Source organism: Pan troglodytes, chromosome 17 (assembly GCF_028858775.2).
Source record: "Pan troglodytes isolate AG18354 chromosome 17, NHGRI_mPanTro3-v2.0_pri, whole genome shotgun sequence".
NCBI classification, from domain to species: domain Eukaryota; kingdom Metazoa; phylum Chordata; class Mammalia; order Primates; family Hominidae; genus Pan; species Pan troglodytes.
In genome coordinates this window covers 34,531,606-34,557,719 of record NC_072415.2, presented here as the reverse complement: position 1 = coordinate 34,557,719, position 26,114 = coordinate 34,531,606, and the positions used below count along the sequence as shown (strand labels likewise).

General features: G+C 39.7%; 1 long non-coding RNA gene across 2 annotated transcripts in view; it reads right to left on the bottom strand.

Annotated features, from left to right (window-relative positions):
* The window catches only part of LOC104003108 (uncharacterized), a 110,311-nt gene extending 84,442 nt beyond the window's left edge, over window positions 1-25,869 (bottom strand). Inside the window, exons 1-6 of one of the 2 annotated variants that reach the window (XR_010152060.1) lie at window positions 25,705-25,869; window positions 23,681-23,757; window positions 22,039-22,312; window positions 21,567-21,644; window positions 10,571-10,907; window positions 9,648-9,771 (exon numbers count right to left, since the gene is read on the bottom strand). This is a non-coding gene — a long non-coding RNA (uncharacterized LOC104003108). Of the gene's footprint in view, window positions 1-9,647; window positions 9,772-10,570; window positions 10,908-21,566; window positions 21,645-22,038; window positions 22,313-23,650; window positions 23,758-25,704 lie in introns of both variants that reach the window. The other variant, XR_010152059.1, reaches the window with a different exon arrangement.
* Between the last annotated feature and the right edge of the window lie 245 nt (window positions 25,870-26,114).

Here is a 26,114-nt window from a genome sequence, read left to right as displayed (position 1 = left end):
ACTCCCACCCGAATACTGCGCTTTTCTGACGGGCTTAAAAAACGGCGCACCACGAGATTATATCCGGCACCTGGCTTAGAGGGTCCTACGCCCACGGAGTCTCGCTGATTGCTAGCACAGCAGTCTGAGATCAAACTGCAAAGCGGCAGCGAGGCTGGGGGAGGGGCGCCCGCCATTGCCCAGGCTTGCTTAGGTAAACAAAGCAGCGGGAAGCTCGAATTGGGTGGAGCCCACCACAGCTCAAGGAGGCCTGCCTGCCTCTGTAGGCTCCACCTCTGGGGGCAGGGCACAGACAAACAAAAAGACAGCAGTAACCTCTGCAGACTTAAATGTCCCTGTCTGACAGCTTTGAAGAGAGCAGTGGTTCTCCCAGCACACAGCTGGAGATCTGAGAACGGGCAGACTGCCTCCTCAAGTGGGTCCCTGACCCCTGAGCAGCCTAACTGGGAGGCACCCCCTAGCAGGGTCACACTGACACCTCAAATGGCAGGGTATTCCAACAGACCTGCAGCTGAGGGTCTTGTCTGTTAGAAGGAAAACTAACAAACAGAAAGGACATCCACACCAAAAACCCATCTGTACATCACCATCATCAAAGACCAAAAGTAGATAAAACCACAAAGATGGGGAAAAAACAGAACAGAAAAACTGGAAACTCTAAAAAGCAGAGTGCCTCCCCTCCTCCAAAGGAACGCAGTTCCTCACCAGCAACGGAACAAAGCTGGATGGAGAATGATTTTGACGAGCTGAGAGAAGAAGGCTTCAGATGATCAAATTACTCTGAGCTACGGGAGGACATTCAAACCAAAGGCAAAGAAGTTGAAAACTTTGAAAAAAATTTAGAAGAATGTATAACTAGAATAACCAATACAGAGAAGTGCTTAAAGGAGCTGATGGAGCTGAAAACCAAGGCAAGAGAACTATGTGAAGAATGCAGAAGCCTCAGGAGCCGACGCGATCAACTGGAAGAAAGGGTATCAGTGATGGAAGATGAAATGAATGAAATGAAGTGAGAAGGGAAGTTTAGAGAAAAAAGAATAAAAAGAAATGAGCAAAGCCTCCAAGAAATATGGGACTATGTGAAAAGACCAAATCTACGTCTGATTGGTGTATCTGAAAGTGATGGGGAGAATGGAACCGAGTTGGAAAACACTCTGCAGGATATTATCCAGGAGAACTTCCCCAATCTAGCAAGGCAGGCCAACGTTCAGATTCAGGAAATACAGAGAACGCCACAAAGATACTCCTCAAGAAGAGCAACTCCAAGACACATAATTGTCAGATTCACCAAAGTTGAAATGAAGGAAAAAATGTTAAGGGCAGCCAGAGAGAAAGGTCGGGTTACCCTCAAAGGGAAGCCCATCAGACTAACAGCGGATCTCTCGGCAGAAACCCTACAAGCCAGAAGAGAGTGGGGGCCAATATTCAACATTCTTAAAGACAAGAATTTTCAACCCAGAATTTCATGTCCAGCCAAACTAAGCTTCATAAACGAAGGAGAAATAAAATACTTTACAGACAAGCAAATGCTGAGAGATTTTTGTCACCACCAGGCCTGCCCTAAAAGAGCTCCTGAAGGAAGCATTAAACATGGAAAGGAACAACCGGTACCAGCTGCTGCAAAATCATGCCAAAATGTAAAGACCATCGAGACAGCAAGAAACTGCATCAACTAACAAGCAAAATAACCAGCTAACATCATAATGACAGGATCAAATTCACACATAACAATATTAACTTTAAATGTAAATGGACTAAATGCTCCAATTAAAAGACACAGACTGGCAAATTGGATAAAGAGTCAAGACCTATCAGTGTGCTGTATTCAGGAAACCCATCTCATGTGCAGAGACACACATAGGCTCAAAATAAAAGGATGGAGGAAGATCTACCAAGCAAATGGAAAACAAAAAAAGGCAGGGGTTGCAATCCTAGTCTCTGATAAAACAGACTTTAAACCAACAAAGATCAAAAGAGACAAAGAAGGCCATTACATAATGGTAAAGGGATCAATTCAACAAGAAGAGCTAACTATCCTAAATATATATGCACCCAATACAGGAGCACCAAGATTCATAAAGCAAGTCCTGAGTGACCTACAAAGAGACTTAGACTCCCACACATTAATAATCGGAGACTTTAACACCCCACTGTCAACATTAGACAGATCAACGAGACAGAAAGTCAACAAGGATACCCAGGAATTGAACTCAGCTCTACACCAAGCAGACCTAATAGACAGCTACAGAACTCTCCACCCCAAATCAACAGAATATACATTTTTTTCAGCACCACACCACACCTATTCCAAAATTGACCACATACTTGGAAGTAAAGCTCTCCTCAGCAAATGTAAAAGAACAAATTATAACAAACTATCTCTCAGACCACAGTGCAATCAAACTAGAACTCAGGATTAAGAATCTCACTCAAAACCGCTCAACTACATGGAAACTGAACAACCTGCTCCTGAATGACTACTGGGTACATAAAGAAATGAAGGCAGAAATAAAGATGTTCTTTGAAACCAATGAGAACAAAGACACAACATACCAGAATCTCTGGGACGCATTCAAAGCAGTGTGTAGAGGGAAATTTATAACACTAAATGCCCACAAGAGAAAGCAGGAAAGATCCAAAATTGACACCCTAACATCACAATTAAAAGAACTAGAAAAGCAAGAGCAAACACATTCAAAAGCTAGCAGAAGGCAAGAAATAACTAAGATCAGAGCAGAACTGAAGGAAATAGAGACACAAACAACCCTTCAAAAAATTAATGAATGCAGGAGCTGGTTTTTTGAAAGGATCAACAAAATTGATAGACCGCTAGCAAGACTAACAAAGAAAAAAAGACAGAAGGATCTAATGGATGCAATAAAAAATGATAAAGGTGATATCACCACCGATCCCACAGAAATACAAACTACCATCAGAGAATACTACAAACACCTCTATGCAAATAAACTAGAAAATCTAGAAGAAATGGATACATTCCTGGACACATACACTCTCCCAAGACCAAACCAGGAAGAAGTTGAATCTCTGAATAGACCAATAACAGGAGCTGAAATTGTGGCAATAATCAATAGCTTACCAACCAAAAAGAGTCCAGGACCAAATGGATTCACAGCCGAATTCTACCAGAGGTACAAGGAGGAACTGGTACCATTCCTTCTGAAACTATTCCAATCAATAGAAAAAGAGGGAATCCTCCCTAACTCATTTTATGAGGCCAGCATCATTCTGATACCAAAGCCGGGCAGAGACACAACCAAAAAAGAGAATTTTAGACCAATATCCTTGATGAACATTGATGCAAAAATCCTCAATAAAATACTGGCAAAACGAATCCAGCAGCACATCAAAAAGCTTATCCACCATGATCAAGTGGGCTTCATCCCTGGGATGCAAGGCTGGTTCAATATACGCAAATCAAAAAATGTAATCCAGCATATAAACAGAGCCAAAGACAAAAACCACATGATTATCTCAATAGATGCAGAAAAAGCCTTTGACAAAATTCAACAACTTTTCATGCTAAAAACTCTCCATAAATTAGGTATTGATGGGACGTATTTCAAAATAATAAGAGCTATCTATGACAAACCCACAGACAATATCATACTGAATGGGCAAAAACTGGAAGCATTCCCTTTGAAAACTGGCGCAAGACAGGGATGCCCTCTCTCACCACTCCTATTCAACATAGTGTTGGAAGTTCTGGCCAGGGCAATTAGGCAGGAGAAGGAAATAAAGGGTATTCAATTAGGAAAAGAGGAAGTCAAATTGTCCCTGTTTGCAGACGACATGATTGTATATCTAGAAAACCCCATTGTCTCAGCCCAAAATCTCCTTAAGCTGATAAGCAACTTCAGCAAAGTCTCAGGATACAAAATCAATGTACAAAAATCACAAGCATTCTTATATACCAACAACAGACAAACAGAGAGCCAAATCATGAGTGAACTCCCATTCACAATTGCTTCAAAGAGAATAAAATACCTAGGAATCCAACTTACAAGGGATGTGAAGGACCTCTTCAAGGAGAACTACAAACCGCTGCTCAAGGAAATAAAAGAGGATACAAACAAATGGAAGAACATTCCATGCTCATGGGTAGGAAGAATCAATATCGTGAAAATGGCCATACTGCCCAAGGTAATTTACAGATTCAATGCCATCCCCATCAAGCTACCAATGACTTTCTTCACAGAATTGGAAAAAACTACTTTAAAGTTCATATGGAACCAAAAAAGAGTCCGCATCGCCAAGTCAATCCTAAGCCAAAAGAACAAAGCTGGAGGCATCACACTACCTGACTTCAAACTATACTACAAGGCTACAGTAACCAAAACAGCATGGTACTGGTACCAAAACAGAGATATAGATCAATGGAACAGAACAGAGCCCTCAGAAATAACGCCACATATCTACAACTATCTGATCTTTGACAAACCTGAGAAAAACCAGCAATGGGGAAAGGATTCCCTATTTAATAAATGGTGCTGGGAAAACTGGCTAGCCATATGTAGAAAGCTGAAACTGGATCCCTTCCTTACACCTTATACAAAAATCAATTCAAGATGGATTAAAGACTTAAACATTAGACCTAAAACCATAAAAACCCTAGAAGAAAACGTAGGCATTACCATTCAGGACATAGGCATGGGCAAAGACTTCGTGTCTCAAACACCAAAAGCAATGGCAACAAAAAACAAAATTGACGAATGGGATGTAATTAAACTAAAGAGCTTCTGCACAGCAAAAGAAACTACCATCAGAGTGAACAGGCAACCTACAAAATGGGAGAAAATTTTCGCAACCTACTCATCTGACAAAGGGCTAATATCCAGAATCTACAATGAACTCAAACAAATTTACAAGAAAAAAACAAACAACCCCATCAAAAAGTGGGCGAAGGACATGAACAGACACTTCTCAAAAGAAGACATTTATGCAGCCAAAAAACACATGAAAAAATGCTCATCATCACTGGCCATCAGACAAATGCAAATCAAAACCACAATGAGATACCATCTCACACCAGTTAGAATGGCAATCATTAAAAAGTCAGGAAACAACAGGTGCTGGAGAGGATGTGGAGAAATAGGAACACTTTTACACTGTTGGTGGGACTGTAAACTACTTCAACCATTGTGGAAGTCAGTGTGGCAATTCCTCAGGGATCTAGAACTGGAAATACCATTTAACCCAGCCATCCCATTACTGGGTATATACCCAAAGGACTATAAATCATGCTGCTATAAAGACACATGCACACGTATGTTTATTGCAGCATTATTCACAATAGCAAAGACTTGGAACCAACCCAAAGTCCAACAATGATAGACTGGATTAAGAAAATGTGGCACATATACACCATGGAATACTATGCAGCCATAAAAAATGATGAGTTCATGTCCTTTGCAGGGACATGGATGAAATTGGAAAACATCATTCTCAGTAAACTATCGCAAGAACAAAAAACCAAACACTGCATATTCTCACTCATAGGTGGGAATTGAACAATGAGATCACATGGGCACAGGAAGGGGAATATCACACTCTGGGGACTGTTGTGGGGTGGGGGAGGGGGGAGGGATAGCATTGGGAGATATACCTAATGCTAGATGACGAGTTAGTGGGTGCAGTGCACCAGCATGGCACATGTATACATATGTAAATAACCTGCACAATGTGCACATGTACCCTAAAACTTAAAGTATAATAAAAAAAAAGAAAGACACCACTATGAAATTATTGAAATGGCTAAAATCAAACAGACTGACACTACCAAGTGTTGGCAAGGAAGTAGAGAAACTGGAAACTGCACACATTGTTGGTGAGAATGAAATGTAATGGTCTGTTTAGAAAACAGTTCAGCAGTTTAGCAAAGTGTTTCCATATGACTCAGCAATTTCACCTTGAGCAATTTCATTCTGAGTTATCTACTAAAGAGAAATGAAAATATGTCCACAAGAAGATTGTTCATACTAGCATTATTCATAATAGCTAGACACTGAAAACCATCCAAACTGCTATCAATTAGTGAAAGGATTAACCAAATCTGGTATTCATACAATGGAATAAATAAAAAGGAACAAACTACTGGTAACATTCAACAACATGGCTAGACCTCAAAACACCTGTGCTACTTGAAAGAAGCCAGAGAGTAATGGCTATGTATTATATAATTTCATTTATATAAAATGTCTAGAAAAGGGAAACTACATAACAGAAAAAAAGATTGATGGATGCATGAAACTGGGTAGACTGCAAAAATCCACACAGGAACTTTCAGGATGATGAAAATGTTTTAAAACTGGATCATGGTAATGACTGCATAACTGTGTGAATTTATCTACACTTGTATAACTTCTATCCACTTACAGTGAGTGCATTTCATGGTATTTAAATCATTCCTCAATAAAAGTTCTTAAAAACAGATTTGATCCCTGCCTCTTGGAATTTGTAATCCATGCCACGTTCTTTCTAGATCATCCCACTTCTTAATCATAACAATATTGAAACTATCCAGGTAGCCAAGTTTCACACAGAATCTCTGATATCCTTAATGTCCCATAAAAGGAGAAAGTTTTCACTCTATCTTCTCCAACCATGCTAGTTTCCATACTTCCTCAATACATGCATGTTGGCTAAGCACTTTGGGAGGCCCAGGCGGGCGGATCACTTGAGGTCAGGAGTTCGAGACCAGCCTGGCCAATATGGTGAAACCCCATCTCTACTCAAAATACAAAAATTAGCCGGCGTGGTGACGCATGCTTGTAGTCCTAGCTACTTGGGAGGCTGAGGCAGAAGAATCACTTGAACCCGGGAGGCAGAGGTTGCAGTGAGCCCAGATTGCACCACTATACTCCAGCCTGGGCAACAGAGTGAGACTCTGTCTCAAAAAAAAAAAAAGAAAAAAAGAAAGAAAGAAAAAACATGCATTTTGGCTGAATGAAAAAAATGGCTAAAATAATAGTGATAATTTTAAAATAAATCTATAGAAATCTTTCTCATTTCTGAAATATAAGTAGATTTTCTAGAGAAGTCGTTTTCAGCTACAGGCCATTTTGACCGCCAGCACTCCAAATACTCAGCAATACCTGGAGACATTTTCGGTGGAGACATTTTGATACGGGAGAGTGCTGCTGGCAGCTAGTGGGTAGGGGCCAGAACTTTCACTAAACCCACAATGTACAGGACAGCCACCCACTAAAGAATTACCTGGCCCAAAATGTCAATAGTGTGAAGGTTGAGAAACTCTGCTCTAGACTGATCTAATGGCCCTTTCAGAGCTTGCTCCTTAAACTACATATCACATTTCAGCTGTTTACATTCTGTTGTCTCCCGCAGATTGTGACTCTCCAAGGACTTTACCTGTGTGTGTTTTCTTTGGGGTGTTTGGCATGATGCCCAAAACGTAATAGGTGCTCTATAAGTGATTAATGAAAAAATAGGTAGAAGAATTTTTTAAAAGTGTGATCAAATATAAGGACGCTATTTTTAGAAGAGATGTGCTATTTCAATCATTATTTGTTGAACACCTGTTATGGCTTTATGTTATGATATTAAAACAAAAATAATTCCTCAAATAAATATGTTATTCTACACCTTTTTTTAAGATGGAAAAAATTACAAAATATTTTAAGAAGTATATGTCACATCTCTAAAAGAATTATGAAATACTGAGCTAATTTCTGAGTTTACCTTCCACAGCTAGAAATATCAATCTCTGTTTTTACATAGGAAAAACTGATTTTGTATATCTCCCTTCCCAATTGTGTGTTCACAAGTTAATGCTATTTTTATCAATAATAGTCATTCTCATTACCCAGTATATGGCATTCTCATCTTTAAAGGTCTTTGCAGAATCTATTAGTTACCATTAATTATTAATGCTATGCCATTTAAATATAGGCATTTCATTTTAAAGTGACACTTTCCATTCTCATATTATAATAAAAGAAATGAAACTGGCTATTTTTTTGTTTTTTTTGAGACGGAGTCTCACTCTGTCACCCAGGGTGGAGTGCAGTGGCGCGATCTCGGCTCACTGCAACCTCCGCCTCCCGGGTTCACGCCATTCTCTTGCCTCAGCCTCCCCAGTAGCTGCGACTACAGGCCCCTGCCACCACGCCCGGCTAATTTTGTTTTTGTAATTTTAGTAGAGGCGGGATTTCACTGTGTTAGCCAGGATGGTCTCGATCTCCTGACCTCGTGATCTGCCCGCCTCGGCCTCCCAAAGTGCTGAGATTACAGGAGTGAGCCACCGTGCCTGGCCCACCAGCTAATATTTTTATAACTTTTCTTCAACACTCTACCCCCCACCCCCATCCCAATCCTGGATAAGTCAGAGAATTCTAAAGAGGATATATAATTGTAGTGATAATTATAGACATAAATAATTATAGATAGATAATAGACACATACTTACAGGTGTAAGATATATATGCTTATGTATTTATGTATAGCTGTATATAAAAATATGTACCTATCTCTATTAATTTATGTATCCTTATCTTGTTTCCCTACATGCATACATATATTAGTAGCACTCTAATGTCTATGACACAGTCTCACCTCTTCACGCTTACATTTAAGCACTGCCACAGTTTGATCAATATCTGGTTCCAATCTAATATAACACTGACTCAGAAATTATCTGCTTAAGACATACTGAACTAATCATGTCCCTCAAAGAGGAGGGCCTTCTGAAAGACTTGCTTCCATAACCCCATATCTTTATGCCCTCTCAGAATAAAAAAAAAAAAATGTGATAGATAAAAAATGGAATAGGGCCAGGCTCGGTGACTCATGCCTGTAATCCCAGCACTTTGGGTGGATCATGAGGTCAGGAGTTCAAGACCAGCCTGGCCAACATGGTGAAACCCCCTTCTCTACTAAAAATAGAAAAATTAGTCGAGCATGGTGGCAGGCACCTGTAATCCCAGATACTCATGAGGCTGAGACAGGAGAATTGCTTCAACTCAGGAAGCAGAGGTTGCAGTGAGCCAAGATCATGCCACTGCACTCCAGCCTGGGCAACAGAACAAGACTCTGTCTGGGGAAAAAAAAAATATGGAATGGGGATCGTCTCCCTCTTTGAACTTATTTTCTAAAGAAAATAGCAACTTAATATCTACTGTCACAGAGGAAAATACAGGGAAAAAATTCTAAACCCATTTATGTCTTGCAATCTCCACCTCTCCTCCAGCAGTTTTATTCTACCTCTTGAATCGAATCTGGCACCCTTGGACTTTGCTTTTTGTATTACTGATTTGTCTATTCATTTATTAAATAATATTAAAGATATGCAAAAGAGTATACAGAATATTCAAGCAAGCATCATTATCCTACATTTATTTATACTTTTACTGCATTTATACTTATCCTTGGACAATGTTATGTATTGTGTTGCATGTTTGGTAACTTACATGAATTGTATCACATTGTATATAACATTCTGCAATTTACTTTGTGAAAGCATCATTATTCTTATAAATGCCTTCAAGATAGATAACATTTAGCTATAGTTTATTTACTTTCACTGTTGTGTAGTACTCCTTTGTAAGAACATATGATTTTAGGTTATTTCCAATTTGGGCTATTATAAATAATGCTGCTGTAAAAATACTTACACATGTCTCCTTAGGTATGCAACTGTTACTTGAGGGCATGTGCCAATGTTTAAAATTATAAGTTAGGAAAATCTTCAGCTTTCTTTGGATAACTCCAACTCTTCTCCAAAATGGTTGTACATTCCTATGAATAGTATATAAGATTACCTGATATTCTATCTCCAGCACTTAATATTGTCAAACTTATTCCCATGAAAATCGTAAAAATAATGAATCATTTTGGTCACCTATGTCTACTTTGTATATGATAAATAAATTAAGCACATTCTATTATTTTTATTTAAATTTTTCATAATTGGAAGCTATTCCTGATCACAAGCTTGTCTCTTATTTTTATATAGACTTAACACTTACAGTTAGGAATTAGTGGGCTGTAGACTATTCATTTGTATTTTAGAACATGGCTTAATTCTGACCACAAAGCTATGAAACATAATTTTGTATAAGACTTGTCAAATGTACATCATTATTTTTGCATCTTCTGAGGATGATTAAATTAGTGATGATGAGGTGATATAGGTAAAACTAAATCTTTTCAACTAGAACATGCCAAAATGCAGCTATTTTAATAATTGCTTCATAGGCAATCATCTCTGTCCTCCTATCTATAGGTTAAAGCCCAGCTGCTTCAAACCATGTCAGTCTGTTCTAGTGTGGAAAAATCACAGAGGGCAACAATTTCATAGCTTAACCCTTTAATCCATTACAAACTCTTCTAGAATCCAAGATGTCTACATATTTAACTACACTTCACATTGCAGTTCAACCTCCTTTTCTTTTTAATGCCCCTTGTAAACAATGAAGAATGGTTTGTATCTGGTTATTAAAAGTTACTCAACTGCTAACATGAGAGTTTTGTAGTTTTGTTTTTAGTTGCCAACCCAGTGATGATGATGACTATGATAATAAAGAAGAATGCTTACTTGTAGAAGTGTGTTTGTTTGCACGTGCACACACAGAGGAGGAGATTGCCCTTTGTATTTGGAAACTGGAAAGCTCCTTCTTCTACAAATATATTTTTAGATAAAGCGAAAATCCAGGTAAGGGCTGTTCATCCTCCCTGCAGTGGATTCTTGGGGAGATGCCCCTGTGCTTTGTGGCTACAAACTGAAGAACAACAGTCTCATTCAACAGTCTTAGCTACAGGACAATCTTAGAGTGAGGTGGCTGGAGATGTAATGCATCAGTTCTTGCTTGCAGCCTTCTACTCCTCTAAAACTCCTCCATCTCCCTTGGTTTTGAAGTTATGCCATCCAAGATCTAGAAAAAGAAGAACCAAATTGTGAAGAATGTTAAATGCCTGGAATGCCAGGAACCACAACATAATTCCCAAATGGTCTCATATAAACAGAAACCCGCTGCGTGTCCATTGGATTCTAAACTCCTTGAACTCAATAAGCCTGTCTTCATCCCCGCATTCGTGCAGCACCTCGCCAGGTATGTGACCCATAGCCAAGTATGTGACCCATAGCAAGCAGTCAATAAATATTTGAAAAGGATGAAGGCCGCTTACAGGGCCTGTTGCTATTTACAGGCTTGGTATGGGTCTGGATTCTTGTCCCTCCCTGAACCACCCAGGACTTTTTGCTATAAATGAGCTGCGTCTCCCTGCCTGCTGCATGCCAGGTTTTTGTCCATCTGCTGCCATTGTTTCTCCACGTTTCACAGCTATGTTGTACTGCATGTGGGTATTCTTTAGTGGGTCATTATGGCATCTGTCTGCCCACCTTGTGAATGCCCCGTTTCGGTTCACCAGACAGCAGCTGCCTGCACCTCCTGCTCCCCTCCGTCATCTGCCCAGGTCCAGCCCAGTCAAGCCTGGTTGCAGAAATCATCATTTCATTGCTTGGGGGTTGGCTGCACTCCAGAATCTGGTTACTGAGATCCTTGCTTACCATTTAATATTCCTATAGGTAATTTTTTTAAAGCCAGATGTGTTACCCACAAGAAACTTCAGTTTCACAGATGTGAACAAGGATGCATACAATCATCACTACATATATCTTTATTAGTAGTAATTTTTTTAGTAGAAAGAGACCCTAGGAGCCACATTTATAGTAATAGAGGAAAGCTCTCATTATACAAAGAATAGACTTCCAGAAACCCTAACCCTCATTCAGAATTAATGTGAAAAGGAAAGAGGTTGTGCTGTCACAAAGCCCATCACTTTATTCTGCCTCCTTATGTAGAAGCTTCCCAATGATTTGTAGCCATTGACATGAATGCAGTTACACACAGTTACATGCTAAAATCCAGAAGTTTGTACATTAAATTGATTGTTTGGAATTCAGGCTTCTGTTTCTATTGATAACTTTACTTGTCATAAAATTTAAGGCAGTAAAACTCTGGCTGTATATAGTGTATCCAAAAAATGAAAGTGTCCATCTCCTTTCCTATGAAGTAAAGTTCATGGCCTTTGTTACACCCATTTTTGCTTTTTTTTTTTTTTTTTTTTTTAAAGACAGTCTCGCTCTGTCACCCAGGCTGGAATGCAGTGGTGTGATCTCGGCTCACTGCAACCTCCATCTCCCGGGTTCCAGCGATTCTTCTGCCTCAGCCTCCCAAGTAGCTGGGACTACAGGTGTGTACCACCACGCCCAGCTAATTTTTGTATTTTTAGTAGAGACGGAGTTTCACCATATTCCCAGGCTGGTCTCAAACTCCCGACTTCATGATCTGCCCACCTCAGCCTCCCAAAGGGCTGGGATTCCAGGCATGAACCACCATGCCCTGCCAGCCATTTTCCTTTCTTTCCTCACTTCATTTTATATAAATCATATGATAAAAAGATAAGATTTCTAAGCCAACTGCAAAAGTATGTTTCGTATACAGTGTACCCAAATATTAGAATTATGAAATCTCATCAGCAGGAAGAACATTGTTACTTAGTGAAATTAGTGAAATTCATTCTAAGTACCATACCAAGGAGGCAAGACCTGCACTTCTTCTCCCCAACTTCCCTCCCTCAGTCTCCCCTCAGGTCATTGCAGAAGGTTCACTGAGAGAAAGAAGAGAGAAGAAAGAAGGCCAGGCAACCTTAGCGATGGAGTGAAGGTGAAGGAGTCCTTTCAGAGGAAGAAACAGAATCTCACCGTTTCCTGGGAGCTACTCTGGGCCAGACATTGTGCCGAGTCATTTTGCATATGGCATCTCACCTATCACCACCATACCCCATGAAGCAGATTTTATTATTTCCATTTTTCAAATGATAAGAACTGAGACTCAAAGAGGACAACATGCCCAAGATCAATTAAGTCCTAAATTGTAGGAGTGGGACTGGAGAGAAGATCTGTTGAATCTCTGTTTGATGGTGACACAGTTGGCTCCTGGGAGTATTATAGGACTGCCAGGTTGTTATATCTGCTGTGCAGCAATATACTGCTGTGCAGACTAATACACTGAGACAACAGGGTTTGCAGCAGAGAAAGAGTTTAATCATTGCAAGGCTGCCAAAGGAGGTAACAGGAGCGATTCTCAAGCCTCAAATCCATTTCATCAAAGGGTTCTGGGCAAGGGTCTCTAAGGAGATCATGGAGGGCAAGGAGCTAGAAAATTGGGGTCATTGTTTGGTCATGGTAAGGGGATGAAGTCAACAGGATGTGGAAACTGCATTCTTCCATGGGTCAGCTTCCTACTGGGCTCTTCAGACCAGCTAGCATGGGTAGTTTTGTTGGAATACAGAACCTAAAGGAGAAACTCAAACAGAAAGCTTATCATCTCACAATGTCTTAGATTTTATCTATAGAACAAAGAATATTGTGACAAGGGCTACATTATCCTGGAGGTCTTCCTGGAGTAGTAAGTAGTAACCAGCTACAAGGAAGTGAGACAAAGGGCAAGCTGGCTTAATAATTACCACTAATTGAGCTGCAAGCCTAGCTGAATTTTATTTTTTCCCTTAATCTATTTTATAAAATTTTCTTGGGGACGGTTTCAGGAGCACTACCTTCCAAGAGCCTGGAGCATGGGGTGTGCAGATCACCTGCATCAGAATTAGAGGTCAATAGAAAAGACTTGGAGATTTCACTCAAGGCAAAGCAGGAAATGCAGATCCACCAACTTTTTTCTCATAAAGTATAAATAGTTAATTAAACCCTAGCTATTGTCAATAAGTAGGGAATGAGTAGGTTGAGTTTGAACTAGAGTTCTATGCCTCCTTTGACCTAGTTAAATAAGGCGACAGGATAAATTAGCTTCTAAAATCAAACACAGGAATAAAACTTGCTTTCTTATGCCATTTTAAAACAATTTTGGAGAATACACTTTTTAATTCTACATTTGGTTTCTTTACAAATATTATGACAACAGGCATTACATTTGGGAACTGAAACACTTTCCCCTTTCTCCACAACTTTCCTAAATTTTCATGCATTTTCTACTTCTGTGGCCACCATCCCCACGACTCATTTCTACCCAGCCCAGTCCTTTTTCATTCCTGTACTCACCATGCTATTCCTTGGTTTGAATGTAGTAATTTTAGTCCAAGAGAAAAAAAGCTCTATATAAATAAATCTTTATTACTGTCATAGCATTGTTAAAGGATTTCCTAGTTTGAGCTGCTCTTCCTTTGAAATCACCACCTTACCAGGGCAGAGAGGATCCTGCTAGGCATTTTAAATTAGAGAAGACAGGTTTACTGTCAAGGCAGGTCAATCAAATTATAATTGGCTCTAATTTGCACTCCCACCAGCTGTTAAATTCTTCACCTGCAGCACTCAAAATGGTGTGAAATTCTTTTCGGCTTTGTGAAAGCTTCAAAGAGAATCACTCTCATTCTGGTCCCTAAAACCAAAAGTCTTTGTTACTTTTCATCAGAAGCGAGGAAAATGCACTTTTGACTCTGACTGTGGAAAACAAGGCTTGGTCTGAAGTGGTCTGAACCTGTCAGGGATGGATAAATCCATCTTCTATGAAAGATTGTCCTGGACAAGCCAGCATTTCTACCATAAACCAGCGAAGGTAGACTTCGCTTTGTTATGGCCATAATGCCATTGAGTTGTATTTTCTATCTTATTGTTAATTGAATTTGTGGCTCTCAGGAGAATCATAAATTTAACACAGAAGAAAATGGCAGACAAGGATAGAATTTTGAGATGGAACATACACATATGCTAGTTATGTTGTGAGTATCCATTATGCTTTGAGATAATGTCTGGTGCTGCTTCAGATATTTTGGGCGTCTGCATAACTAAAACAACTACAGGAATCTCCTTTCTAGCAGTGCCCACAAACACATATGTACAACACACTATCTGTGGACACACGTATGTACACACATGTTGCCCCTCCAGGAAAAAGTGAAAAGCAACAACCAACTAAGAGATGGTGAAGACCCATCTTGCTACTCTACCAGCGCCCTTTATAACATTGTTGAAGACAATTCTGAGCAAAACAGTAGACCCACTGATAGCAACAAAAGTAGGGAATGGTGAGATACGAAAGCAATATCAGAACCAAATAATCAACATAACTGTGATTTTGGATGAATTTTGAGTGTCAGTTTGGCTGCAGCTAAGGAAACTCTTTAATTTAAATGACTGCATGTAAGTTGTCCTACTCTTGCCAATGGTACAAACGATTCTCAACAATCTCAGAATGAGAGTCTTTGGGGATAATTGGTGGAGAGAAAATGTAATGAAGAACTAAAGGCTGTTTGAAGAAATTGTTTTGGGTTTAGTGTGGGTTTAAGAAAACACAGGAAGAGGTTTTTAAAAATAAAATGAGGCCAGGAGTAGTGTCTCACATATGTAATACCAGCACCTTGGGAGGCTGTGGGTAGATTGCTTGAGCTCAGGAGTTCAAGACCAGCCTGGATAACATGGTAAAACCCTGTCTCTACAAAAAATACAAAAATTAGCCAGGCATGGTGGCATGCACCTGTAGTCACTGCTACTAGGGAGGCTGAGCTGGGAGGATCACTTGAGCCCAGGAGGCTGAGTTTTGCAATGAGCCAAGATTGCACCACTGCAATCCAGCCTGGGTGACAGAGTGAGACTCTGTCTCAAAAATAAAATCTAATAAAATATCACACAATAAATAAGAGACATAACAAGTTTTAGGTAAACTTCCTCAGAAAACAAGACTGGAACATAAATTTATGTGAGGATAATCATAACAATATTATTTAACAGAGCAAAAAACTGGAAACCCAACTTTCTAATAATAAAGGATTAAATTATCTAAGGATTAATCTACTTAGTTAAATGATCTAAGGATTAATCATCTATTTTGTTCCTTAAAATTGAATAACATTCAGCATTTAAATGTTCTCCATGAAGAACTGTATTATATTACATGAGAAAGTCTTCATAACACTGTTAAATGAAAATAGGATAGACTGTGCACAGTATAATCTCACTGATGTAACGATATATGTAGCATATACACATAGTAAAACCCCAAAAAATATTCAGCGAGAGTTGTTATTTCCAAGTGGTGAGTTTACAGGCAATTTTCATTTTTATTTTGTTTTCCCCCACTTTCCAAATTTTACATACTGAATTTTTTGAGATTTTTTATAAACAACAACGAAAACCAATAAATACTTGCAATCAATATAAACTTGGGGTGCAATGCTTAGGTACAAAAAGTACCATGTTTTTATTTCTCTAAATCAAGTGAAATCTCTGCAGCCCAGTGTCTCAGAACAGGCAAGGTCCCCCGCAATGGTCATTATTGGGGCTTTCTTGTACTTCAATGGAGTCAGGAATTGAAAATGGATATAGAAAATCTGGGAAGGACCCAGACCTTCAGTGCATAGTTTCCCATCTTTCCCATCATCCTTTTAGTACCCAGACATGCTTATGCAGAGGTGCTGTGCTCTGGTACTAAAGCCGCAAGGCTGTCCTCCTGTGATCCCCTCTATGACCGCAGGATGAACCACACAAATCCTGTGACTCCACTCAAGGCTCCATCATCACTTGGTGGCTGTAGTCCTCCTGCCCCAAGCAAGGACATGGCTTTGAGCAGAGCACAGTTCTCTACAACTTGTGGAACTCCCTCCGTTACCCTACCCCTACCCCCATCCCCATCCCCATCCCCATCCCCACCCCAAAAAATGTCTCTTAATCTCCAGAAATCTGCCCACTCTAATAAGCACTCCTTCATCCACCTAAATGCTTCCCACAATTTCTTCCTTGTCATTGGCCTGGTCTTCCAAACAAGTTATGGTCAGTATGGACCCCAAAAGCAACACCCGAGGAATGGTTATTACATATATATGCACATATATGTAGACCTTCCCAAGCATTACCTTTTTTTTTCCTCCTAACAAACCTATGAGATAGCATCATAATTATTCCTATTTTCCAGATGGGAACATTTGAGGCTCAGAGAGATAAACTCACTCTCCAAGTCACACCACTTTCATATACAACTTCTCCTTTTGCTTCTGGCACAAAAAGCCCTTAGCAAATCCCTAAGGCTAGTGGCTCAAAACTCAGAATAAAAATTGGCTTCCTTCTTAGGAGGAAAACAGGAGAAACATTGATAATTCCATCAAGCTCCTTCCAGGGCTGAAAGCAAAGACATAAATAATATCTCAGCACTTTAGACTGCTATCCATTCTTAAGACCAAGAACAAAAAGAAGATAAAGGAAAAGAATGGAAAGCTGTAATATGCTGATTGATAACAACTGCTTCATCCAGAGAAAGTGAACAAGGAGACTCAATGTGCACCGGCCAGGAAGAAATCCACAGAGACTGTGGGGAGAAGAACATCTGGAAATTTTATTTTGGACAATTTATCATCAGGGTCCAGTACTGTGGTGGACACATAATAGGTGGGTAGTAAGTATTTATTGGGTGAACAAGTAAGTGTGCTCTAACAAATTGGTGTGAGACTGTCACAGAAACTCCATCCTCTACTGATCCCAATCCCAATTCATATCCTCCTCTCTGGCCGGTTCCCAGCAGAAAGAGTACCTGCAGAGTCATGGTGTGTATGCCCCAAACAGCAGCCCTATGCCCACCAACTCCCTTTACCACAAGAAAAAGAGGCAGGCTCTTATCTTTTTGCCCAAATGGTGTCTATACCAGTTTTTCAGGGCTGCCATCACAAAATACCACAGACCAAGTAGCTTAAACAACAGAAATTTATTCCCCATGGTGTTGGCAAGGTGGGTTTCTCATGAGGCCTCTCTCCTCCTTGGCTTGCAGATGGCCACCTTCTCTGTGTCTTTACATGGTCTTCCCTCTGTGGGTGTCTGTATCTTAATCTCTTCTTATAAGGACATCGCCATATTGGATTAGGGCACAGCCTAATGAACTTCTCTTACCTTAATTGCCTCTTTAAAGACCTATCTCCAAATACAGTCACATTCTGAGGTATGGGGGCAGGGGGCTAGAATTTCAACATATCTATATGAGGGAGAGGGAAAACACAATGTAGCCCATAATATTATTTAATGTTAGTTTAGTTTCTCTGAGACAAAGTCTGGTTTCCCTTTTAATATACTCTGAGGATCAACACGACATTTGGAATATGCTACTTCCCTCTGCCTTCACAAGTACATAACTGAACATTAGTGTTTCATGTAGTAAAAGTCAACCCTGTTCACTAAACACTTGCTGTTTGCTCAGAACTGTTCTGTACTATGGGAGCTGCATGGAAAGTTGAACACTTGATTCCTGGACCAGAACTTTGCAACCAGAGACAGGAGAACAGAAGAATGCAGCACATGCCGAGGAACCCATAGTCACAATTCACCCAAGTTTGCTCAGAAATACAACACAAAGCCCTGGGGATGGAATGACAATGGGTTTTAGTCTACTATGGCCTTATTTCAGCTGTGTAACCATGGACAAATGGCTGGGTCTTTCTGTGCCTCCGTTTTCTCATCTATAAAATGGCAATAATAGTAGGAACGACAGAGGGTTGTGGTGAGGATTAAATGAAATAATACATATAAAGCAGTTAATGCAGTGCTCGGCCCACTGTAGTCGCTCAGGAAATGTTAGCATTTGTATTGGTGTTCCTGTGGTAGCCCATACCTGTGCTCAATTTCAAGGACTCAAGAGTCTAACTACTGAGTTAGAGAGGTCAGTCCTAGAAAGAGAGAAAGAGAGGGAAAAACAGTCTTTGAGCAAGTTTTTAAGACAAACTAGTTTTCCAGGAAGAAGCTGACACTGAACGATGGTGCCAATGATGGAGGAACGTGGATGTAACTAAGGGAGGTAGGGGAGTAGGGAGCAGGAAATTGTCTTGGAGAACTGGATTTGAGGCCACACATGATTTGGTAAATGTGTGGGAAGCTCCATTTTCTCAGCCCAAGACCCTGGTTTGCCATTTCCTACATTCTCATTCCCTCTTCCATAGCCAGACATATGGGAAATGATATTCACTTGGAAATCAGGACCAGGGATCAAATCTTGCTCCATCTCCTTCTATGATTTTAGTCAAATTATTGAAGTTTTCTGAACATCAGTTTCCACCCTACACAATGGGAAAATAAAGCCAGCAATCCGGACAGTGAGTATTAAGTGTCTGCAGCACAACAAACTCTGATGTTTGGCTCCCTTTCCCCATCTGCTTTAAATACAATTAGCAGGATTGAAGTGTTTCTGTTCCCAATACATACAACCTGAGCTCCATGTACTGCTCCCATGTATTTCTTTGCAGACAGCACAATTATCAGATTCAGTGGAATCAGTTAAACCTCTAAGACTCCAAAAGGAGGTTTTCAAGAAGCCCCCTTTTGAATCATTATTTCAAACACTTTGCCAAATAGCCAGGAAATCACGAAGGGTTTATCAGTATCTGTCAGTGTGGTAAATAGTCAGTGAAGTTTGCCTCTGAAGTACTAGATGACAGCTGATCAATACTCTAATGAAAAAGACCAAGGCGACAAAATTTTAAAAGGGAAATATATCAAAAGACTGGTATGTCTTACATAGTCTTCGAGGAAGAAATGAAAGAGGTAGAAAAAATTAACTACATACATTTGCAATGCTTTATAACTTGCAAAATATTTTCACATATAACATTTTATTAATTCTTATAAAAATACAATGAAATACTTAAATTACTGCATGATGAGAACTATTAGTAGATCAAGTATTGTTAAACCAAAATGCATTTGTCTGGGTGTCTTTAAAAGAGCATTTCTCAACCTGGACTCAGGGATCCTGAGAACATGTAACAATCTTTGTAGTCTTATTTGTGCTTTTTAAAATGTCATGTTTTCATTCTGATGATTATCTAAAAAAAATTAACCCATGTAAAATCTGGATCATGTGAATAAGTAATTTATAATTGAGTACAACTATGAGATTTCAGAATCTCACTGGCATTGAAGAATTCTTCTTGGTAAATTCTTGTTGATGAGCTAATGAGAAAAAAATTGAGATGTCCTTGGCAAGCATATGTGTTAGTCTGTTTTCATGCTGCTGATAAAGACATACCTGAGACTGGGAAGAAAAAGAGGTTTAATGGACTTAACATTCCACATGGCTTGGGAGGCCTCACAATCATGGTGGAAGGCAAGGAGGAGCAAGTCACATCTTACATGGATGGCAACAGGCAAACAGAGAGAGTTTATGCAGAGGAACTCCTCTTTTTAAAACCATCAGATCTCATAAGGCTTATTCACTATCACAAGAACAACATGGGAAAGACCTGCCCCCATGATTCAGTTACCTCCCACCAGGTCCCTCCTACAACATGTGGGAATTCAAGATAAGATTTGGGTAGGGACACAGCCAAACCACAACAGCATATGATGTGTTCATGCCACTCAAAGACCAACAGATATGCAAAGGAAGTTTGTTCAGGAGTGCCACTAGAGAAAATGATAATGAAACTGAGCCATCACACAGCACTCACTGGTAAATACTTGCCAGATACAGATACCTATGCTATGGCCGTCAGCACCATAGTTATTTTTACAAAGAGTACTTCCTTCCACTTAAAAAAAAAAATTATCCACTACATCAAGGTAAAGATTGTATTTTGAATTTCATTTTTGGAAATATTTTTTTGGGAGTATATAGTTTGAAATTTTCTATTTGTTCTAAGCTTCTGCAAGGATTATAAGCATAAAAATGTATACCAATTTTGACTTTGTATATTTAAAATTACCTTATTATATACTTATATTTATTGTATAATCATTTTATATTTTAAGTTCTTTTCTTGTAATCTCACAAAAAAATTGAGTAAGAAATGGGTATCAGCAAGTTTGAAGACATTGCTTTTTGAAATAGAAATGTTTCTCAAACTTGTTTGTAAATTTTTTAAATTAAATCACTTGTGGTGACCTAGAAGAGATGATTAAAAGAATTTTGTGAATTCTTTTTTAAGTGAGTAATCTTTTTGCACTTGAACCATCACCAGGTGGTCTTGTCTACTTTCTATGTTTAGATTGTCATATAACCATATTTTCCTGAAGTGGTACATCTGACACAGTGAAATTAGTGAAAGGAGAATCAGGAGACAGACAGCCAAATCCAGAGGAAAATGCCCATGACATATTGTGAAAGCTGAATATACGATCAGCCTATAAGTTAAAGAACCACAACTGAAACCCAATACCAAGGCATGCAGGAATGGAAAAACAGAAGAATGTTGCCAGGGTAACTGGCTCTATCTGGCGCTCTTCGTGACTTCCTCCATGACTCTGAATAATGTTCTTATTATTGCCTACCTCCTTTTTTTGCCAGTTACAAAATGGGGGCCAAGAATATTAGTTTGTAAAGTGTTTTGTGAATCACAGATGCCCAGTATTCTCAAGCATAAAGATCTTCAAGATGTGCAATTTATGAGTCTTTGAAAGTTATTTGTGCACCATGTCTTGCCATTTTCTTTCTTTTCATTTCACCTCCAATCACTTTACTGCTCTTATGTGAAACAGATGGAATAGAATAAATAGTACTCCAGTTAGGGGGTGTGTTTGATTTCCTACTAAAAGGAATAGTACTTACGGGCACTGAAGGATGTCTTCTCATTTTGTCCCAGGATAAAATGCACGAGGGAAGGGCGTGTCAGCTGTCAGCTTCTAACTAGAGTTGGAAGGAAAAAAAGTGAAAGTTCATAGGAAAAGAGAAGTGAATTTAGGTGACTTCCATAGCCCAAGAACTTTTATTTTGGTTTAATAAAAATTGTGCACACTGTTGCAACTGCTCTCTGGACTGGATCCTCTTTGCTTTTTGTTTAGAAACAAATAAAAATAGCTAAATTATTAATGTGAAGTAAATTGGTTACTATGCATTTAGCATCACTTTTTAATTCACACATACATCTGTATTAACATCTTAATGGTGCTTTACTACAGATTACGCCATAGTCATAATGGCAGCAAAGGAACCATCTAAAGGATAATGTTTGTAGCAGAAACATATTTGAAGAAGGGGATGATGTTGTTGGGGAATGTCCAAATAAAGTTGGAAAATGCACCTGTGAGGTCAGGGAGTCTAGTCCACAAGACTTCCCTCACTCCTGACACCAACAGTAGAGTTCAGGGGTTCCCAAGACCACCCTCAGTTTCAACAATTCAATAGAAGAACTTGCTGACAGCTGTAATAATCTGGTTGTGGTTTATCACAGTGAAAGGATACAAATTCAAATCAGCCAAGGGAAGAGATATGTGGGGCAGAGTCCAGGAGGTTTGTCCACATGGAGCTTCCAGTTGTGTCTTCTCCCCATAGCATTCTGGATGGTGTTAATATTCCTGAAAATAACATATGACATTGTGCATGGAATACCACCAGCCAGGGAAGCTACCCCGAGCTCTGGTGTCCAGAGTTTTTATTGCAGATATGGCTAACTGCACACATAGCTGACCTTTAGTTTCCAGCCTCTCCAGAGGTAGAGATGATACCTTTAGTCTCCAGCCCTTCTGGAGGCTTTCCTGTGGTAGAGCAGATACCACGTGAGCCAAAGTCTCCATCATAAATTACACTGTTAGACTGTCTGTTGTGGTCCAATGCCTCCTGTCATAAATTCTAACTAAATCTCCCAATACAGTTGATCATCAATATCAGTGTTATCATAAGACCTATTTACATAAGGTAATTGAGTCTTACCAGCAGTGCCAATGTTATACCATATCACAGTATGACCGTGGTTCATACTGTTCCTCCCTCTGATACATACATACAGTTCCTCCCTCTGATAACTGTACTTTACGATATGTCTTATTTTGATCTATCCTAGAGCAAGGGCAGTCTCATTGCTTCAGCATAAATTGCAAGTGTTCCTAGAGGACGCCCATAGGTGAAGAGCCATAAGATTCCCATACATGTGCCTCGCGGGCCTCAACAGCTAGAATGGAGGGCTATTGTTCCATGGCTACTTCAGTCCCTGTCAGTATTAAAATAATGAAGAGACCCTGTTGTGCCTGAGTACAAGGCTTTCCCAACACTGGGTCCTAGCATTATCCAGCATTATTTGTGAGTTGGCCTGTCCTACTTCACTAAAGCCTCATCACCTGTCCAGGCTGACTGTCATTTCTTGCATTCCTCCTGGAAGGGAATTCCCTTTAATCTGCTCATTCTAGTTAATAAGTCTTTTTCTCCAAATGCCACTCCTCACTAAAAGCAAATTCAGCTCCTCCAATGAAGCCTCAACTAGAAGATGTCTCCCCTAAAGCATGTTTCTGTCTCATAGGCCAGTGCTGTGTTCTACCATTCATGTTGTTGCCATTGGGTACTAACAGCCTGAGTGCAACTAAAATACACATTTTGTACCCAAAATGCTGAGTCCACCATACAAGATACAGGTAGACATAATTTAGTTTCTGTATACCAGGCCTGCTATAGCCTTCTTCAACTCAGGGTGGGGCTATTCCCAGAGGAAGTCAGAATCACTACGTGGTACCTACTGCTCTAATCCCATCAGGAACCCACTGGTCTTTCCTATTCTGTTTAATAGCTTGCCATCCACAAAAACAAAGGTGATGTATATTTGTGCATAGCATACTATGGAATATTGGGCATGCCACTGCTACATCTTATTCATTATAATCAGGAAACTTTCTGAGCATGGGATCATCCAGGTTTATCTTTACCCAATAATCCATCAGCTAGGAGTTGTTTACCACATGGTCCAATGGCTCTCTTGGGAGCAGTTTCAAGAAATTCCTTCCCAAGTGATATCCTTTGTAGTAGATAAAACCTGAAAAATAAGGGTCAGAGGTATTGACTTATTACTAGAGCTCTACTCACTCATTAACCATTCCTCCAGTTCATCATATTGTATGACCAGCATGTCTCCCAGGGCACCGCTACTCAGGTTTGCCGGCTTCTATTCCATCTTGTCAGGTTCCAGAAGCAAGATGAATGTGACAAATACATAGCTTCACCCGTGTGGGTATCTAGTATAATTGTGCTAAGAGATAATATTATTCTGTTCCTCTGAGCCTCTCTTAAGGCACCAATGTAAAATTGGATTTCCCTCATTGCAATAACCCATTTATTCATTCCTTTATCCCCAACTGCTAGTTCTTGTTCTCTCCATTTGTGGTTTATTCTTACTCAAACTTTCCTCCTCTGGAAGGGATGTCCAAGGACAAGAAATGTAACCACTTTACATAATATCCATTCAAACATTTCCATTTTAATCCAATCTTCACCTTAATCCCATCAAACACTGCATCCCCCTATCCTCTCATTTAACTGTAGATTCCATTATGACTTCACCAGCAGGTTTTGGAATCCTAGAGCATTGGGATCCCATGTCAAGAAGCCCTAGAAAATTCTTTTCTCCCTTGACCCCACAGGTCATTTTACCCACATGTACATTTGCCCTTGGGTTCTCAGTCGGGGATTGAGCCAGAGGATCCTGGCCCCTCTGTCAATTTTCATCTTTATTAATGTGGCAGACCATCTCTCCAGGTGATTCGAGATCAAGTTTCTCATTGTCATCTTTCCCTTCCAGCTTTTCAAAAACCTCCAAGATGGAGTAAACAGAGCAGATTTGTTTGGGGTCTTTTAATGTTGGGGGACCAGCAGGGGGGCCCATTGGTCCAGCCAACCTCCAGTAGTGCTACATTAAGACCTCTGTTTCAACCCATTACTATCTGCTTTATTCATCCCATTTCTTAACAACCATCTAAAGATTACCAACCTGCAAGGTTGACTCTCCTGACTCTCCTTTTTGTCTTTCCCCATTTTCTTCTGACTAACTCTAATTTTTTTGGCATCTGTAAAACCCATAAGGAAACTAAGACAATAAATGTGATGAAGCTTCGCAGACTATTCTTCATATTGCAGCTATAATGTTATATGGGGTACTGATGCAAAGGTAACTACCTTAATCACAGCATTTACCATGTCTTGGGTAAGGGGCATATTCTGTAGATGAATATCCAGATTATCATAAAGTCAATCCAACATGGCTTGCATACAAGGCATACTAGCTACTTCGTCTGGAGTCTTCCATTTGGCAAGTATAGGGGGAGTTGGACAGACCCCCATTATCAGGATAAACTAACTTTATAGTGACTTTTATTCAGTCCACAAGGCTAGCTGTCCTCTCAGGAACAACCTTCTGTGTGTCTAGATCACATATAGCCATCCATGATTGTTCAATAGTGAACTAGGTCTTATATCAACCCAAACGTGCTCTTTCATTCTGCAGCAATCAAAACCAAAGATACATCCCCTAAGTTACTCACTCACAATCCCTTTTTGTAAAGGTTCCTCAGGAATTTGATGATACCAATGCACAAAATGAAATAACTTTTACATTGTACGCCTTGGTTTCACCAGTTCCTTGGTTTTGCCTTTCCCCAAACTGGCCACGTCCTTAATGACTGGAGGTCATAGAGGTGCTACCTATTATTGTCCCAGCATAACTTTTCCCTTTGGTAGCAGCCCTGAGACGATGTGGCCATATCTCAGACTGACAAGACCTGAGCTTGGTATAGAGTCAGGATCTGCCCCAATACTATTTTATTTTCAGTTTAGCAATTATAGATAACAAAGCCAATGGATTGTATATTTAGCGTATTTCTTATTATTTTACATTTTCTTGAGTATCCAGTGAGCTAACTCCTTGGAAGCTGGAGCTATCTCTAAATTCCACTGGTAATTTTGCCTCTAATAACTGATTGCCACACACCTGTAGTTCCATACCATAGGTGACCAGGTAGTCATTCAGGAGTCAAAGGTTCTTCAGCCTCAGCCCTCTCATTCTTCTTCTCAAATCATGTTTCAGTGAGTCAGGGTCACGCTAGAGAATCCCACTGTTGACACCAACTGTGAAGGGGGTATGGTCTCCAAGACCACCCTCATTTGTGACATCAACTACAAGTTCAGGTAGTCTCCAAGACTACGCTCAATTTCAATTAAAAAATTCTTTATTCTTTCGGTAAGTTCAACTTATTAACAACATAATACTAAAAGATTCCTTGGGCTTTTCATGGGCCTTACCCAGTTTATGCCACATCTATACCAGCCAAGGCCAACACCATCATGTGCACAGAAAGAATATGGTTAGGATTCTTGCCTTCTCAGAATTATTCTTGAGTT